An 18,319-nucleotide genomic window follows, 5' to 3' on the forward strand; every position below is an offset into this window, starting at 1 on the left:
CTGAAAGTTACTGTACATGCTACACTTCATCTTCATACCACACCAATATGAACGCACACTATAAAACTGTTTTGGCATCTACAGCTTCTAAAACATTTCCCCAGGCTCTTTTTCATGATTTTCTCATCACCTTTTGCACTTTCTCAAGAAGCTATCTTTAGTCTTTCTTTAATTCTCCAAACATATTTTCTAAATAGCCTGACTTATTCATTACCCTGTCTCTGCCCCTTAATTGAAAATTAAGTATGTTTCCAGCCTTAATCTAACAAGCCAGTGCAGGTCACAATTTATCCAGCTGTAGGCTTCTAGTAAGTTATTTTATGCTGAAATTAAAAGACAAGACTATCAGCTTGGAGTCATCTGGTATAAACACGGAAAGGATATAGAGGTATTAAGTCCTTATTATATGGGTCACTCCATCTTTTCCCTTTATTTTCCCTAGGTCCTTCTGTACATGCAACACAAACACAAATATGTAACAACTAGAGAAGAAATTATTTTGAAAATATTTTTCTATATATTTTCCTGTTCTATTTTATTGTTTTGTATGAGCTGTCCTATTCATTTTTATTATATTTATCAATTATCTTCCTTTTCCATTTTATTATTTAATGTTTACCTTTTGGGGAAGAGAAAAAAATCTCATCGCACATAGAAATGCATGAAGTTCACTAAGGTCATTTGAAAATGACGAGAGATTGGACGTGAAGTCATGAGCAGAAGGGCATGCTGTGAAAGAAGGACAGTGTGGGTGAACGGAGGGGATACAGGAAGTTGTGGGGAGTGCAGGAAAGGATGGTGCCAGAGATAGTCCAAAATTAAAGTTGGCATCAGTGGCAACTGACTAGGTCCGAGGAGCAGGATGACTCAAGTTCTGCCTGGGAGGATGATGTGCCATGAATAGAAACTGGCAGCAGAAGCCAGGTTGAGAGAAGGATGGTCCACTGTGTTTTGTACACATGGATCGTGAACTGTTAAGAGGGACATATGGATAGAGATACATCTAAAAATTCAAGTCTTTAATTAAATAGCATAAAACAGATTAGAGATATGAATCTGTGGTTCTCCACATACAGGAAGTCATTCAAATCGGGACTTTTACTCAAACTGTTCAATGTTAAAGGGCAACAAAAGAAATAGAAAAGAGCCAAATGGAAGATTCTGGGGAATATTCATACTTAAGGATGTTATGGTTCAGATGGAGAAGCAGAAATAAGAAAAGTGTGCTGAGAAGGAAAAAGAAGAGGGCACTATTCAAAAAGAGGTGTTTGTTGGGAATCTGAAGACAGTCACGGTATTGTGTTCAGACAGGCTGCCATAACACAGCACCATATTGGGTAACCGGGTGGCCTGAGCAATATTAATGCATTTTCTTAGGTTCTACAGGTGGGAGACCAATGTCATGGCGTGAGCATGGATGAGTTTTGGTGAAAGCTGTCTTTTTGGTTTGCAGATGCCTACCTTCTCACAGTGCCTTCACAAGAAGGGGAGAGAAAGAGAGACAGAGAGAATGATAATTCTCGGGTGTCTCTTGTTAAAAGGGCACCAACCCCATCACAAGTTACTGTAACAGGGAAGAACACATCTGACTCCATATTGGAACTGTTTCTTTTTCTCTACCCTTTGTGTTCTATTGCTTTTGCTACAAATGAATTACTAAAGGGATGGAAGTGTACAATAGCTGGAATATCTATTCCAATAGCTGGAAGTGTACAAAATGGACTGTCTCTGGGAACAATGCTTCCCATGCCTGAATACCTTTGTTCAGCTCACAAGAAACATTCTGAGGAGGCCCACCTGTGAATGGCTGCAAGAAAGAAAAGTTAACCCATCTTCTCCAGGGTCTGGCTTGAACCACAAAATATTTGCAATAATTTATTAAGAGCCTCTTGATGAAGGTGAAAGAGGAGAGTAAAAAAGCTAGCTTAAAACTCAACATTCAAAAAACTAAGATCATGGCATCTGGTCGCATCACTTCATGGCAAATAGATGGAGAAACAATGGAAACAGTGACAGACTTTATTTTCTTGGGCTCCAAAATCACTGTGGATGGTGACTGCAGCCATGAAATTAAAAGACACTTGTTTCTTGGAAGAAAAGCTATGACAAATTCAGACAGTGTATTAAAAAGCAGAGACATTACTTTGCCAACAAAGGTCCATATATTCAGATCTATGGTTTTTCTAGTAATCATGTATGGATGTGAGAGTTAGACCACAAAGAAGGCTGAGCACCAAAGAATTGATGCTTTCAAACTGTGGTGTTGGAGAAGACTCTTGAGAGTCCTTTGGATAGCAAGGAGATCAAACCAAACACTCCTAAAGGAAACCAACCCTGAATATTCATTGGAAGCACTGATGCTGAAGCTGAAGCTCCAATACTTTGGCCACAGACTTATTCTATTCTATTCTGTTCTATTAGAATAGACCTTGGATGCTTGGAAAGATTGAAGGCAGGAAAAGAAGGGGACGACAGAGGATGAGATGGTTGGATGGCATCACGGACTCAATGGACACGTTGGAGCAAACTCCAGGAGATGGTGAAGGATACGGAAACCTGGCATGCTGCAATCCATGAGGTCACAAAGAGTAGGACATGACTGAGCAACTGAACAACAACAACAAAAAATCACCTTTTATACTTTACTGCCTCACCTCCCCTTCTTTGCTTTACAAAAGAAACTAGAATCCAAACCCAGGGAAGATGGTTCTTTGGAACACAAATCCACCATCTTCTTGATCTGGTTGCTTTCTGAATAAAGCCAATATTCCTTGTCCCAACAACTCATCGCTGGATTTATTGACCTGTCATGCGGCAAGCTGTATGAGCTTGTACTTGGTAACACTCCCACCCTATGATCTCACCTAAACCTAATACTAATCAATAAACATCTCTTTATGTCAATAATATTAGTCATGAGACAAAAACCCATTAGAATGTCTAAAATTTAAAAGCAACAATGTCAAGACTTTATGATGATAAGAAATAACTGGAATTTTTCATAAACTGCTGGTGGGAATGAAAAAATGAACAATCACTTTGGAAAGCAGTTTGGTTGTTTCTGGAAATGCTGACACAACCTGTCATACCACCCAGCTATTCCATTTCTAGGTAATTACTCATGAGGAAGGTAAATATATATACAAACACAGGCTTGAACACAGATATTCATGAAGCAGCTTTACTCATAATAGTCAAAAACTGGAAACAATTGAGATGTCTTGAATCACGGGAATGAATGAAAAAGATGCTGAATAGCCATATAGTGAAAATGACTACTATCCAGCAGACACATGTAACAAAGATAAATCTCAAAACCATTATGTGAGTGAATGGGACTGCACACATGACTCCACATTGAAATATTACTTTGTATAAAATCTAAGTACTGCAAGCAAACCTATACCTACAGACAACTATTTTCTGCAAATAGAGGACAGGGTGCTGATTGGAAAAGGACACAGGAGAAATGATAGAAGTGATTTTTATCTGGATTGTGGTGGTGGTTTCATGCGTGTGTACAGCTATCAAATCTTATCTAATTATTGTCTGTTTTTTGTATTTGAGGTTGTTTGTATTAATATATGTTGTACCTTAGCCAAGTTTAAGGGAAAAAAACTCAGTGGAGGACTACAAGAAATCTAAATGAACTAAATTCCAAAGTAAATAGACAAGAAGCCCCAGGAGAGATGAGACCTGTGCTATTTTCATCCCAGAAGAAGTGGTGGAAGATGCAAAATCTCCCACAGGTCAGAGTCTTTTTATCAGACTTTTAGCAGCTGCAGGAGAGACCAGAACACCAAGAACCCCTCAGCTAAGATGCATGTGTGCTATATGACACACACAACCGATACATGACATCAGGAGAGGAAGAAAAAAGTGACCCACAATCAAGAGAAAACAGTCAACAGAAAGAGACCAAGAATTGGCCCAGATGCTGTCATCAAACAGAACTTTAAAACGACCCAGAGGGATGGTATGGGGAGGGAGGAGGGAGGAGGGTTCAGGATGGGGAACACATGTATACCTGTGGTGGATTCATTTTGATATATGGCAAAACCAATACAATATTGTAAAATTAAAAAATAAAATAAAATTTTTAAATAAATAAATAAAACAACCATGAGAAATATACATTAGAATCCAGTGGTATAGTTGAATAGCAGCCATAAGAGGGGGTTTCCATTAAGAAACAGAATGCAAAGAAAAAGAAACAATTGGAAATGCTAAAAATCACAGCAACAGAAATAAAGAATTCCATTTAACATCAGAGGAAAGGATCAGTGAACATGAAGTCAAATTAATAGAAATAACTCCAACAAAGCCACAAAGAGAACAAAGAGTGATCAAATAGATCTGAAATCCGTAGGACAACACCTAAAGGCCTAACATATATGCGTTTAGAGTCCAGAAAATAAAAGAGAGGAAATGGAAGTAGAAAAATATTTGAACAAATAATGGCTGGAAACATTCTCTATTTGATGATAGTATCAAACACAGATCCAAGAAGTTCATTAAAACTCATACATGATAAACACAAAGAAAACTACAGCTAGGCATAATGTTATCAGACCTCTGAAATTCAAAGATAAAAAGAAAACTTTTAAAAACATATCCAGAGGTTAAAGAAAAAGAAACAGAGAGGAAATGATATGATCTGTACTTACTTTTCACCAAAGCAATAAAGACTAGCAGATAGTGCAACAAAGATGTATGGGCTGAAAGAAGAAAAAAACTCTCTTTACCTTAAGTTGTAAATCCAACAAAATATTCTTTAAGAATTAATATGAAAACAATTTCCTAAATATCACAGTCATAACTTTAGACTGGTGGAAAATTTAATGATACTTTTATTTTAGTTAAACTATATTTCTATCATTTGTACTAAATGTATTAATTTTTCTTGTCTTATGTGTTTTATTTGGAAGTTCATAGACCATCAAAACCTAACTCTAAAGCTCATTATGCTACAGAGTCTAATCTGACTATTTTAAAAACACTATTGATTATATGCAAACCATCAGAAACACCTATATGTAAGTGGTTAAGGTGGTAAACATAGTTTTTAGAAGATGCTTGGCTAAAAAGACTGGTTCCACCACTAATTTGATGTATGATATTTAGGCAAATTACTTTTCTGCTCTTGACTTTGCTTCCGCATCTTAAATTAAATGATGAGGGTAGAACAATTCCCAGGGGGTTCAAGAAGGGTAATTTGGTTTTCCCAGTGCTTGGAATATAGTATGTACTTAATGAACGTTGACTATTATTGCCTGAAATTAGGTTTATATCTTTCTAGCCCCTTGATGTTTCTTTGTTCAAGGCTTGGTTACCAAAGCAGTAGTTGTCAGTGTGTGCAAAGTTCTGCACACCCTGGGGGATGTCTCAAGAGTCACTCACAGGACGTGCAAGGTCAGAGCTGCCTTCATGCCAGCGCTCAGACACCCTGTGTCCTTCCCATTCTCATTCTCTCCCAAGGGCACTGTGCAGCTTCCTGGAAGTCACATGACAGCTGCAATGTCATCATTCTACAACTAATGAAATGCTGCCTGTGTAGACTTTTCTAGGGTAGGAGCTTTAGGGTATGAATGTTATAAATGTATGTATTTGGGGGAGGTAAGCTCGGTTTGTTCTCAGAACTTCTACTGTGCTCCTTCTCCCTATTGTTGGTTGTACTTGCTCTGATCTCTGTTAACTTCATTATTGTCCAATAAATCATTATTCTGAAATTCCCAAGTTGTTCTTACACCTACCTGTAAACACAAGAAGTAACCACTCTTTGTGGGTTTTGTTTTGCAGTGACATTAAATTATAGTAACTTTTCTTAATTTGAAATTTTCAGCTTAACAGTTATTATTTTAAAATTTAATAATATTTACTCTAATTTAAAGAATAATTTATTTATAGTTTTCTTCTATTTAAGGACAGATTTTTGGCTTGAAAAGAGGGAACTGGAAAACTTCCTCAACCCACAGCTGTCCCGTGTACATCTACCATGGCAGTTGGACAGCTTCCCAATACTTCAAGTTTTCTTGATGAGATCATGGTGATGTTAATTAATGTGATTATTCTCCTATTCTATAATAAAGTGTAGTTTGTCAACATCTGGAAGATCTGCAAAACAAGGAGACCAGAATTCTCCAGTGACCATGATGTTCCAAACTCATGCAGGAACAAAGGTTTCATTCACATAAAGATGAATTTTAATGGCTTCAGATCCTATATGGCAAGCAACCTTTATGAAATGATCACTTCTCAAATTTCAAAATTTTTATACCAAAAGAATATCTATAGCTGTATTAAGACACATGAAACCACTCCTCTCTTTTCAATTGTGCTTCAGGGTAAAGCTGGATTTTTTCATACACTTCAACTGGAACAACTTGAATGTGTTAAATATTGAAAATATATTCCTTTTTATTTCAAACAATTATATACTGATTGTGAGTTATTTTACCAAATGCATAGTTACTGCTCACAGATGAAAAACTATAAGTCTCACTAACTGTGTGGCTATACCACCGCTTTACTCTCATCTTAACACTCACTCTCCATCAACCAAGGATGCATGCTTCTCTCCAATCCTGGACAAGACTATAACTTTCCTCTTAAAGTTCATATTCTGTCCTGGAATTCATCACAAGTGCTTTCTTTGTGTTCAGTCATTCAGTTGTGTCCAACTCTTTGCGGCCCTATGGACTGTAGCCCACCAGGCTCCTCTGTCCATAGGATTTTCCAGGCAAGAATACTGGAGTGGGTTGCCTTTTCCTACTTTAGGGGATCTTCCAGACCCAGGGAACAAACCTGCGTCTCTTGCATCTCCTGCTTTGGCAGGCAGATTCTTTACTTCAGAGCCCCCTGGGGAGCCCATGCTTTCTTTAAGACCTTTCTTTATAATTATTCTACCTACGTAAAATCTTTAATCTTTCTGTCTCTCTGAACTCCTGGATTTACCCATCCATCCAACCATTCATTTATTCATACATCCTGCAAGTTATTTATTAAGCACCTATTACTGCATTTTAAAGGACGAGGTTTCAGGAATTAAAAACAAAATCAAACGAAAACAAGCCAACACTAGACGATAAAGGAGAGTCTCGTGTAGGAGTCAGTGTATGGACAGAATAAAAACACACAAATTTAGTAAAGTGTGCTCTATTATGAGGTGTTCTGTGTCATGGGGACACAGAAAAGCCTGTTTTAACCCTGACACAGTACTTTGGTAAGTGCTTCCTCAAATAAATGACTTAAGATGAGCCTTGTTGAGTAAGTAAGAACAACAAAGCATACGAAACAAGAAAAAGGATTCCAAGGAGCAGAAAAATTTGTGCAGAGGAAAAAGGCAAAACAAGAGAGTCTGGTGACAAACTGCAGCCAAGACAATATAGCTGTAACACAGTATTCAAGTAGGAGCATGACTGAAACATGGGACCAGAGTTAGACATAAAGTATGCTGTCAGATTATCCACTTGATGCTGTGAGCACCACGGGGTTTCTACACCACTTAAAAGGCTGTGTGACACCGAGCATGCAGCAAAAATTCTTGGTACTCACGCAATGACCAATGCTTTTTTATCAAGGACAGTTACTGCAAAAAAAAAAAAAAAAGCCAAATGCCATTTTACTGTGTGTAAAACAGATTGACACACCCCAGCTCCCAACATCCACCATGCACTGAAACAGAGCCAATATTAAGACAAGAAGAACTAAACAGATTTTACTTGGTTTGATTTAAATAGATAATCAAGGCAGGTGAGCAAAAATGTTCTAGCCACCTCCAGTTAAGACATTCCTTCGTCAGCAAAGAAGAAAACTAATAGGGAAGAAAGATATAGAACAGTTACCCCGTGTCCACTCCAAAGGAATGGATCAATCCAAAAGAGTTGACTGTGGGGCAAGACCAATGGAAGAGAAACTTTTGTAGAGTAACCTTATGACACCTGTGACACCCGGTCTTCTTGTTCCTGGACAAGCCGTCAAGTGAGGTGTAGGGATAATCCAGCCTACGTAAGATAAACTAGGACAGAGGTGGTGAGAGATAGTGACTTCAGCTAGGATGACCTGCTACCCTCAGACTCTATCCAAAACTATCACATCTTGCTCCACTGGGAAAATTCTTTAGCATAAGATGACACAGTAAGAGCTTAAGAACATTATTATAAACAGTCCCCACAAAAAAGACCCAGAAATAGAGGCTGTGGAATATGAAACTGTTATTTGCTGTGGAGATGAACAAAGAAGAATGTTAATTATCATTAGTGACTGCAAATATTTTAAGACATTGAAAAAAATGAATTTTTAACCCAGAATTTTCATGGGGAGGACTGCCTTTTGCTGATCACACTTGGAAACATACAGTGCTAATCCAGCATAAAAATCTGTTGCTTCAAATCTTGACACATCAAGTCTCAATAATGTTAGTATGTTTATCCAAGTGTCTTCCACATTATATTTGTAATCCTCTAAATTCTTCATCCATGGTGAAGAATTAACCTATGTTAAGCTTTATATTCACAAATACACAACTTAAACGTTCATATTATACTAATGAAACAGTGAAATTGTGTCCCATATTTACTTAACTTAATCATATGAGCCACATATCATTTAACTAGTTATAATTGAGCATATCTGAAGTTGCAAAATGGTTGAAAATTGAAAATAAGGAGCTGACAATTCCAGTGCATACATATAAAATTAGACTAGTAATGCAACATATCTAATAAAAATACACAGCATTGGAACTCTGCTGGTGGTCCAGGGGTTAAGAATCCGCCTTGCAGTCCCCGCCTTGCAGGGGACACAGGTTTGATCCCTTGTTGGGAAATGAGGAGCCCCTATGCTGTGAAGCAACTAAGCCCATGCGCCACAGTTAGAGAGTCTGTGCGCTGCAACAAAAGATCCGATGCAGCCAAGTAAGTAAACAAATCTTTTTAAAAGACAGAGTATTAAAGTTCTAAGCTTTGTCAACCTCATGGATGGAAACACCTGATGCAAGGTGAGGAGCCACACAATTTCCTTGTTACGTCTAGAGGTGCACCCCAAACTCTGAAGTGTTCAAACTGATGTATGAAAGTCTAATTAAAAGTGGTGCCTAAGCCACACAGCCCTTCCCCAAAACTCAAAAAAACAAAATGATTTCACATAACCTAATGAAGAAAGGTTCAGTGGCCATCCCAATCTTGTAACCTAACCCCATTTTACTGTAAATCTTTTTACCAATATTCTCCAACACTCACTGCTCCCAGCTGCCCATTTCACATCATACAATTTCAATCGAATGCTCATGATTTCTGGAGCACTTCTATTACATGTCTGTGAACAGAATGGGAACTAACCTGAGATGGTACCTCCTCTCATTGCAGACAATTCAGGAAGCGATTACAGCAGAGGATAAGACAGAGAAACACAAATACCATATGATATTGTTTATACATGAAATCTAAAACTGGTACAAATGAACTTGTTTACAAAACAAAAACAGACCCACACACATAGAAAACAAACTTATGGCTACCAAAGGGCAAAGGGAGGGAGAGAGAAATCAGGAGTTTGGGATGAACATATACACACTATTATATATAAAACAGATAAACAAGGACCTACTGTATAGTACAGGGAACTATACTCAATATTTTGTAATAATGTATAAGGGTGAAGAATCTGAAAAGAATAGATATATATGTATGTATATGTGTAACCAATTCAAATTGCTATATACCTGAAACTAACACAACATGTAAATCAACTATAGTCCAATAAATAAATTATAGCAGACAATAATAATAGGATGAGGGATGAACAGGGAGGTGCAAAGAAACATAACAAGCTCTTGCAGATGTGGAAGAGTAACTAAGGTTCTGGGAAGCAGAGCCCAGATTGAGATGTGAAGGCTGAGGAGGTACCAGCTCCCCTGAAACCCAGAGAGGGGCAGGGAATCTAGAAAGGGATGGGATGTCATCCCGTTTCCTGCAAAGGGGCACTACAGAGCTGCGGGGTGTGAAGAACTGCCCGTGCAGTTCTCCGTCCATAAATGGTTTCACACATTCACATTCACAGCCTCACACACCCTCTCTCACTCACACACTCTCACCCTAACATTCTCTCACACCCTCACAGACTTTCACCCTCATATATCCTCACATACACACATACCTTCACACACTCTCGCCCACACATACCCTCACACACTCACACACACTTGCACACCTCTCACACCTACACACCCAGCTGCCTCCTGCACGGCCCCTTCCTTTCGTCTGCCTCTGACACTCTCCACCCTCCCATATATTTATACCCCACAGGTCCTGCAACATCCAGCAACCTCGTCCTGCTGTAAAACCTCCCCTAAGCACCAGACCTTCCCCAGAAAGCCTTCTTCAGCACCTCCCTCCTGTGGGATTACAGCTTCTGAGGTTCTTGAGAACTTATACAACTGCAGCACAAATATCAGTCTCTCAGTTGAGTGCTGCTGTGTAATTCTGAGACTGTTCTGGTGCTGGTATCTTTCACACACGGACTTTAACTTCAGGCAGGCAGGACTGTCATAATCTTTGCATCTTCCTCAGAGACATACATAATCCATAATACACTTCATCATGAGGTACAAAAGAGGGACTAACCTCTGAAAAGTGTGTCCTAAAACATAAAGTAAGCTGAAGCTTTCGAAAAATCATGTGTTTTGAAAAATCACAAATTCAAAAAATGTTCTTTCAATTCTCATTCTTATTGCCAGATACAGAAGTGCTAACCGTGTTCTTTAGCTGTAGGAAGAGCACACTGATTGCTGGCGGCAAAGATATTCAAACGATGCTACCTGACTGACAGGCAGAATTACCGGATGCTGGTATGGTTTCATCTCAGCTCTTCAAGAAAATATCATCATCCTGGCAAAAGCAAGGCAAAAATCAAAGTAACAAATTTAAGGTCCAAGCAAGAGTATGAAGTTAAATATTCCAAAAGAGTTTAAATCCATTAATTTGGAAAAATCTCACCACAAAGTACTGAAAGCGTGTGTGGATGTGATAAGGGAACAGTTAAAATCATCTTTTAAAACATTATGATGAAGGAAGGGTTAATAGAGAGCAAGGAATCTTGCTATGGTCTCAATTCTCAAAATACAGAAGTTAGATTCCACCAACTTTATAGCCAAGAGCACTTGACACTGATTCCAGGCTAGATTCTCAACATTATGGTCTGTACACACCCAAAATGTGAAGCATTGTTACCTACCAGCTAGGGAGACACAAGGAACCCATCATTACAGAGGAGCCTAGGGGTTATTTCCTTCTGTTTTTACAGGTTTACTTGACAGCTAGTCTGCAGAAAGTGGAAATGCACACCAGCAAGGAATCTGATCAAGTCTGTCACAGAATATACCCACTCGGGCCACACAAAGGAATGTAAACTCTGATGAATGAGTTACTTGACCATAACACAACATGAACGGCCTTCTAAAGATGGCTGATTAATTTAGGGACTCGTGAGGGGAGGCATCTGGGGCTAAATGTTCTGCCCGTTCTCCATTCTGTACAGGTATTGGAAGAAGGTATTAATTGTATCCTGATTAAATCTGCTCATGCCTCTAAATGAAGAAGAATAGCTAGCCTGTCTCATTGAATTAAAATCCGAAAATATCCTGACCCTCTGGAACAATAGGCTAACTAAAGGTAAAGATTGTATTTAGTTGCAGTAACTATTTTTTAAAGTCCCACATTTAGTGGCCAAATGTGCAAACTGAGGAAAAGAAGTATACGTGCAGAGGAGAATGCAAAAAGATGCCTAATTAAACAGTGTAGTATGGATGCAAAAAATACAGTGGAAGAGACACCAGATTTGATTTTAGGATGATTTACCATATGGTATTTAGAAGAGATTAATTATGTTAGTCCTCTCGTCTTGCTTCAGCTCTCAGGACCACATTTTCAGAAAAACAAGAATGCACCCAAAGGAGAAATTCCCTGATGATAATAAGATATTCAAACTATGCCAATTAAGGGTGAGTTGAAGAAAATGAACATTACCATAGAGATCTCATGTCCGACTCTTTGTGACCCCATGGACTATACAATCCATGGAATGCTCCAGGCCAGAATACTGTTCCCTTCTCCAGGAGATCTTCCCAACCCAGGGATCAAACCCAGGTCTCCCACATTTCAGGTGGATTCTTTTGCCATCTGAGCCATCAGGGAAGCCCAAGAATACTGGAGTGGGTAGCCTATCCCTTCTCCAGCAGATCTTCCTGGCCCATGAATAGAACCAGGGTCTTCTGCATTGCAGGTGGATTCTCTACCAACTGAGTTACCAGGGAAGCCATACATGTCTCAAATATTATATATAAAAGCTTTCTGTATAAGTACTCTAAAAGGTAAAAATTTGGATATGAATATTATAAAGGCAAATAGTATAGCTCAATATAAGAAAAGAATTATTATGCTCAGAACAGGTCAAATAAAGGAATGCCTTCCACATTCAAGATAAATCTTGGTAAGGAGCTTGCTAAATCAATCTTAATATTCACCTTGAATTTGGAAATAAGGTCACCTGCTAAGAATGAAAAAACTAAAGATAATTTGGACTGGAAAACTCTGCCACATGTCTCATGGAGAAATTGATAGGAATTATCCAAGAAAGAATAAAATAACTGCCTAGAGCTATTAACCACCCCTGAAGCTGAAGTTGGTGGGAATCAAGAGCTAAGAGGTCTAGCAGCAAGAAAGCAGAGGAATGGAGCACAGCTGACATTTCTTGCCAAAATCATTGCACTGAGTAAAGACAGAAAAACCTGAGAAAATTGGAAATGGCTAAGGAGTAGTCACCGGAGAGGAGGGTGTAAGTGGTTTTGAGTAAAAGGGCTTATCGGAAGGACAAGGGGTTGAGGTCAGAAAAAGAATATGAAATGCTCAGCATCTTCAGCTGGGCAGAAAGGCCCAGGGAGGTGGACTGCAGTCCTGTGGATCCAATGCTTAGAAGTTGAATTAAGTTATAGGCGATTACAGTTGGTCAAAGTGTAGAAAACAAATCCTCTGTTAGTGTAGATTCTCAAGGAAAGTGGAATGTTCAGGAAGTCAATAAGCACAGGTCATGGGGAGAGGGTAAATGGTGTAAACTTAGAAAGACGAAAGGTAGTTGGGCAGTGGTGAATGAGCAGTTACAAGCAGCTCTGAACCAGCTGCAAGCCCCATGGGAAAAAAGCACAGCAGTGTTCTTTCCTGCAGGCTCCTCACAAGACAGATGCTAATCCAGAGACAGTATTCCCAAACCAAATACCCACAGCACCAACGCATCAAAAAACTTGAATCGATAACTATGAAGAAGAAAAAAATAATTACGAAGATAACACAATTAAGCTTATTAGGCACCTACCATGTGCCAGGCATCTTGAATCCAAGGATGAACAGCCTGAGAGTGATTTGAGTTTGGTAGTGATGCAGATATATAAACAGGTATTTTTTTTAAATTGGAGTATAGTTTATTTGCAAAGCTGTCTCAGTTTCACGTGTACAGCACAGTGATCAGTTATACACAGACACACACACACACACATATGTAGGTATATTCTTTTTCAGACTCTTTTCCCGTTATAATTTATTACAAAACATTGAGTATAATTCCCTGTGCTATACAGTAGGTCTCCATTGTTTACCTGCTTTATATATATAAAGTAGTAGTAGTTTTGTATTTGTTTATATAAAGTAGTTTTTATATCAAGTAGTAGTTTTGTATTTTAATCCTAAACTCCTAATTTATCCTTTCCCTTCTCTGCTTTGGTAACCATAGGTTTGTTTTCTGTGTCTGTGGGCCTATTTCTGGTTTGTAAATCAGTTCCTCTGTATCAGCTTTTTAGATTCCACACATAAGTGACATCATATGATAAATGTCTTTCTCTGTCTGGTTACCTGTCTGAATGGGTATTTTTGATGTAAGGCAACACAGCGAAAAGGCAAATAGAATTATGTCAGACCTGGAAAAAATTCAGAATGAAGAAGCTTTCCTTGGTCTGCCCAGACCCCTTTCCCAGAGTGCTCGCTCCCAAAGCCATTGTCTTCTTTGGGCTTCTTACTAATTCCTACTGTGGTGAGGAGGAGGAGGTGGTGAGTGAATTAACTTGAGTTGCCTTTGATTTTCTGCAAGGGAGGGTTTATTTTAATAATAATAATAACAAAAGATTATTAACAGAAAGAATTCCAGGAAAGCAACTACAAGCAGTTGATAATCACAATTTTGTGGGGGGGTGCCAGGTGAGGGGGTGTGCCCACGGGGGTACATGGCCCAGAGTCCCTCCAGTTTTATAAACTACTGCTGCTGGTGGTGACTGGCCTAAAACCCCTCACTCCTAGCAAATACTTCCGTTCATACTCTATAAGCCTGAAGGCTATGGGAAGTGCAAGCCTATTGGCCTACACTCAGGGGACAGAGAAACAAACTAGGTCAGACACTTCCAAACCGTTTGAGAAAAACAGAAGAAGCATATGTAAGTCAGGAAAGCCAAAAAATTACTCTAGTGTCAAATGAGTCAACTAGTCTATGAGTGGCTAAATTTATTCATCTAAAGACCTAAAAATGGCAAAAAACTCTTCTTGTATCAAGAGGGAGAGACCTAACCAAAACTACTGCCCAGCCACCTAACAAATGCTTACTGAAAACATCTGGAAGGCTAGAGATGAAAAACCAGTGAAATCACTGATATTTTAGAAAGAAAAATATGTTTCCACAAATATGCAAAAAAGTAATAAATAGTAACATTTAACAAAAGTTGCTTGGGTAAATATTTATAATTAAGTGGTATAAAAATCAATGACATAAAAGTTTTATTTCCTAGCAAATAAAAGGAAGCTAAGCAACTTCCTGGCAAATCTGACATTCATAACGGAAATAACAATTTGAATTCACTTACTTCTTTACTTATTAATCCAATATTGGATTAAATCCAATTTTAATTAATCCAATTCATTCCAATTAATTAATCCAATTTTAATCCGATATTTTTAATCCAATCTTGATTGATTTAAAGTTTTTCAAAATAATGTCTTAACATAAGATCACTTAATAAACCGTAGTTATAAGAGATATGAGGACCAAGCCTTGTGAAGCTGCATCTCCTTCTACGTTCTCAAGAATGACAAAAAAGTACCTTGAACATGTTATTTTATACCCAAGTACCTTGTAGCAGACCTTTAAGGTGCTTCTTATATTCATACATTATAAAACACTGTACCATGCCTAAGTACTTTCCATTATATTTGTGTTGGGTTTCAATGAGAGAAAAATAAAATTCCTTTTTTCTCTGTCATGCACTGAAAAAAAGATCTTACAGCACAAGAAGCAGCAGAAGGTAGCCATCTATTAATTACAAATTTCTATTAAATAAACTTAAGCTACTTCAGTTTCCTAACAGATACATTTTAAAATATACAAGTGTGTCTGTTTTATGTGAGATGCTTAATTACTGTAACAATATTTAATTATTCTAGAATTTTCCTACACAGGTTTTATGCAAAAAGCCTGCTGTTTTAACATGAAAAGAATAGCTTATTTAACTCTGTGGTTTTTATTTTTCTATTGGGTCGAAAATCACTTTAAATTACCTGAGAACCCTGGGTTATCTCCCTCAAAATGCAGCGACTCAAATGTTTTATGTAAAATTTCTAGACCCCGGGAAGCAATCCACAAACCAAGCTGTGTAATAACTGAACAGAGTGCAGACTACACCGGCAACCTCCCCAAATGCCTAATAAAGTTTGCATGGCTTTTTGACAAGTTAAGATTTGCTTTGAAATTTTAGACATTCATATTTTTGTTATATTGTTGCCATTATTGACTTTTACCACTCTTCATAATATAGTACCGGAAATGACAACTCCTGAAGAAACAAAACAAAAACAGCCGTTTTAGGAAAAGCAACAGATTAGTATTACACTATGAACCAAGATAAAAATCTATATCCATCACTTGAAGACTCCAACGCTTACCCATGTGTCATCAGAGGATCAAAGATGTTCCTCCTAAGAGCAGTTCTAGTGAAGAGGTAAACATTTAATAAAATCACCATCACACAACAGACTCTGATACGTTATAAATGAAGCTCTAATTTAGAACTATGTTTTATGACCTGTTCTTCTTAAAATTCCGAAGGGGTTCAATATGTTGGAAACCAAGATGCACTGCCACAAGTAAGCGACACGTTCAACCTTCTGGTTTACTTCGGAAGATACACACTGTTCACCAAGTGTAAAAGGAAGGCACAACCCTGTGAAGTGAGGGAGCAAAAGAAGACGCAGGGAATCCATAGCCTGAAACCACGTGACCACAGTGCAAAGCAGCCTCCGCACAAGTGCCCCCGCGAGGCTGCTCAGCCCATCCAAGACGGGCTCCGGGCACGGAGACGCAGACCCCTGCTCACTGCTCCCCAAATCCCAGTGGGAATCACACACCCCAAGCAGCAATTAACACACGCACCAGCGGGCACCCCGACACAGACACGCGCGCTCACAAACACACGCGAACACACACCCCGACAAACATGCACAGACACACACACGCGCACGCACATTCACTCCTCGGTGGAGCCCCGGCAGCCCCCGTGGAAGTTTGAGGGCGGCCCCGCTAAGCTATACCGGATCGCAGCCTCCCGCCCCGTAGGAGCGCGAACCGCGCACCAGCGCAGCGCGGCCTCACTCTGCGGGCTCCGATCCCCCGGCGCCCGGGCCGTGGGAGAGCAGCTCCCGGCTCCCGGCGTTCTCACGCCAGGGCCCCTGGAGCGCAGCCGCCAGTTCGGCGCGGCCCGGCGCCCACCCACAGCTGGCCTTCCGCCCTCGGCCGCCGCGGGTCCCCCGGGCCCTGAGCTGCCCCGGGCGCCGTCTTCTTTGCGCCCTCGCTCCTCCTTGGCGTGGGAACCCGGCCGGCCCCAGGGCTAGACAGCTGGGAGCTCAGGAAGTCTTCCCAAAGGGGTGGGGGATAGGCCTGGGCCGGGGGCCGCGGAGAGGGCCGCTCCCCTGGCAGCCCTGACCCGCGCGGGCACACGGCGACCACTTACTCGGCTGCGTCCCAGACCTCGGGGCTGCGTTCTGGGATCGCCGGTAGCTCCCGGGCGCACCTAGCAGATCCTCGCTGCCAACGCAGGAGAGTGGGCGGCAGGGGTGGGGGGTGAGGGGGCGGTGGGCGGGAGAGGAGACCCGGCGGCGGCACCTGCGGCTCCCTGCACCGGTTTCCCCACAGCCAGCGCTTACTCGGCTCCTGCTCAACAGGCGGGGCAGGCGCAAAGCGCTGCAGACCCGGTTCCCGCGCTGCGCCCACGCTCAGCCAGCTCCAGCCTGGGTCTCTCCCAGCGTCTCCATCTCTTTCTCTCTCTCTCTCTCCCCCCGCCCCAAGGATCCCTTACAGCCTCTCCCTGCTGCCTTTGACTTCTTTTTGGAACCCCTCCCCTTCCCTGCAACGAAAGACTGAAAAAGAAAGTAGAGGCTGAAACGCACCATGGTGAGGTCACTCGAGGCCTCTGTCCGCTCGCGGCGCGCCCTCCTCGCAGGAGTCGGTCGGTCGCCTTGAGGGGTGGGGTGGGAGGGTTCCCCAAGGCGACTCCCTGCTTTTTGCCCGGAGTCTAGCAGCCAGAGTGGAGAAAAACTGCAGTGAAACCAGATCGTGGAAAATCAGCTCGGTACTGAGTCCCACCCACCACGACGACCCGACTAGGGCCGGGGAACTGAGTCCTCCAGCCGCCCAATAGCTTTCCCAGCAGTTCCTGTGTAGTGACAGACAGTAGGGGATGGGGACAAACGAGGAGAAAGGAAAAAGAGGGAGGGAACTCAAGGAAAATTTGGCCCACTTAAAAATATATATATTTTATGCTGTGCACTGGGCCGGAAAAACTGTAGTTCTCCGTAGTTAGAAACTCCAGCGTTTCTGCTGGAAATTGATGTCTGCGTGGATGGTTTTCGTGCCCTGGTTCTCAGGTTAAAGCCAATCTACTCCTTTGCAAATGCAGTTCTACTGTTGCAGAGTATTTACATCTTTCCAGTAAGGTCCTGATTCTGCTTGGTTTGGTACATTTAGTTCTGTTTGGTGGGTGTGCAGGGTGTGTGTGTGTGTGTGTATTCCAACACAGAAAAATAGGTTCTTACATAAATGTTTTTAGTCACCTTTCTGACTAAAAGAAAAACTCATTATGCTGTTTCATTTTGAATTCATTAATTAATCATGATTATTATGCGGTCTTTCTTCAAACCCAGGAACTCTGAGATAGATTGTTTATGGTTATCTCCAGTTCTTATATTAATATTTCTCCCCAAACTTACCCACCTAGTCCGTTCATTTTAGACTCATC

At 40.5% G+C, this 18,319-nt stretch overlaps 1 protein-coding gene across 9 annotated transcripts in view; it reads right to left on the reverse strand.

Annotated features, from left to right (window-relative positions):
* GUCY1A1 (guanylate cyclase 1 soluble subunit alpha 1) overlaps positions 1-17,658 on the reverse strand; it is a 72,155-nt gene extending 54,497 nt beyond the window's left edge. For 3 of the 9 annotated variants that reach the window (XM_005217643.5, XM_059875869.1, XM_005217640.5), the window contains exon 1: positions 17,036-17,244. The gene's annotated coding sequence lies outside the window, so the exon portion shown is untranslated. 9 annotated transcript variants of the gene reach the window in all.
* Positions 17,659-18,319: the final 661 nt, after the last annotated feature.

This window comes from Bos taurus, chromosome 17 (genome assembly GCF_002263795.3).
Source record: "Bos taurus isolate L1 Dominette 01449 registration number 42190680 breed Hereford chromosome 17, ARS-UCD2.0, whole genome shotgun sequence".
In the NCBI taxonomy this organism is placed as follows: domain Eukaryota; kingdom Metazoa; phylum Chordata; class Mammalia; order Artiodactyla; family Bovidae; genus Bos; species Bos taurus.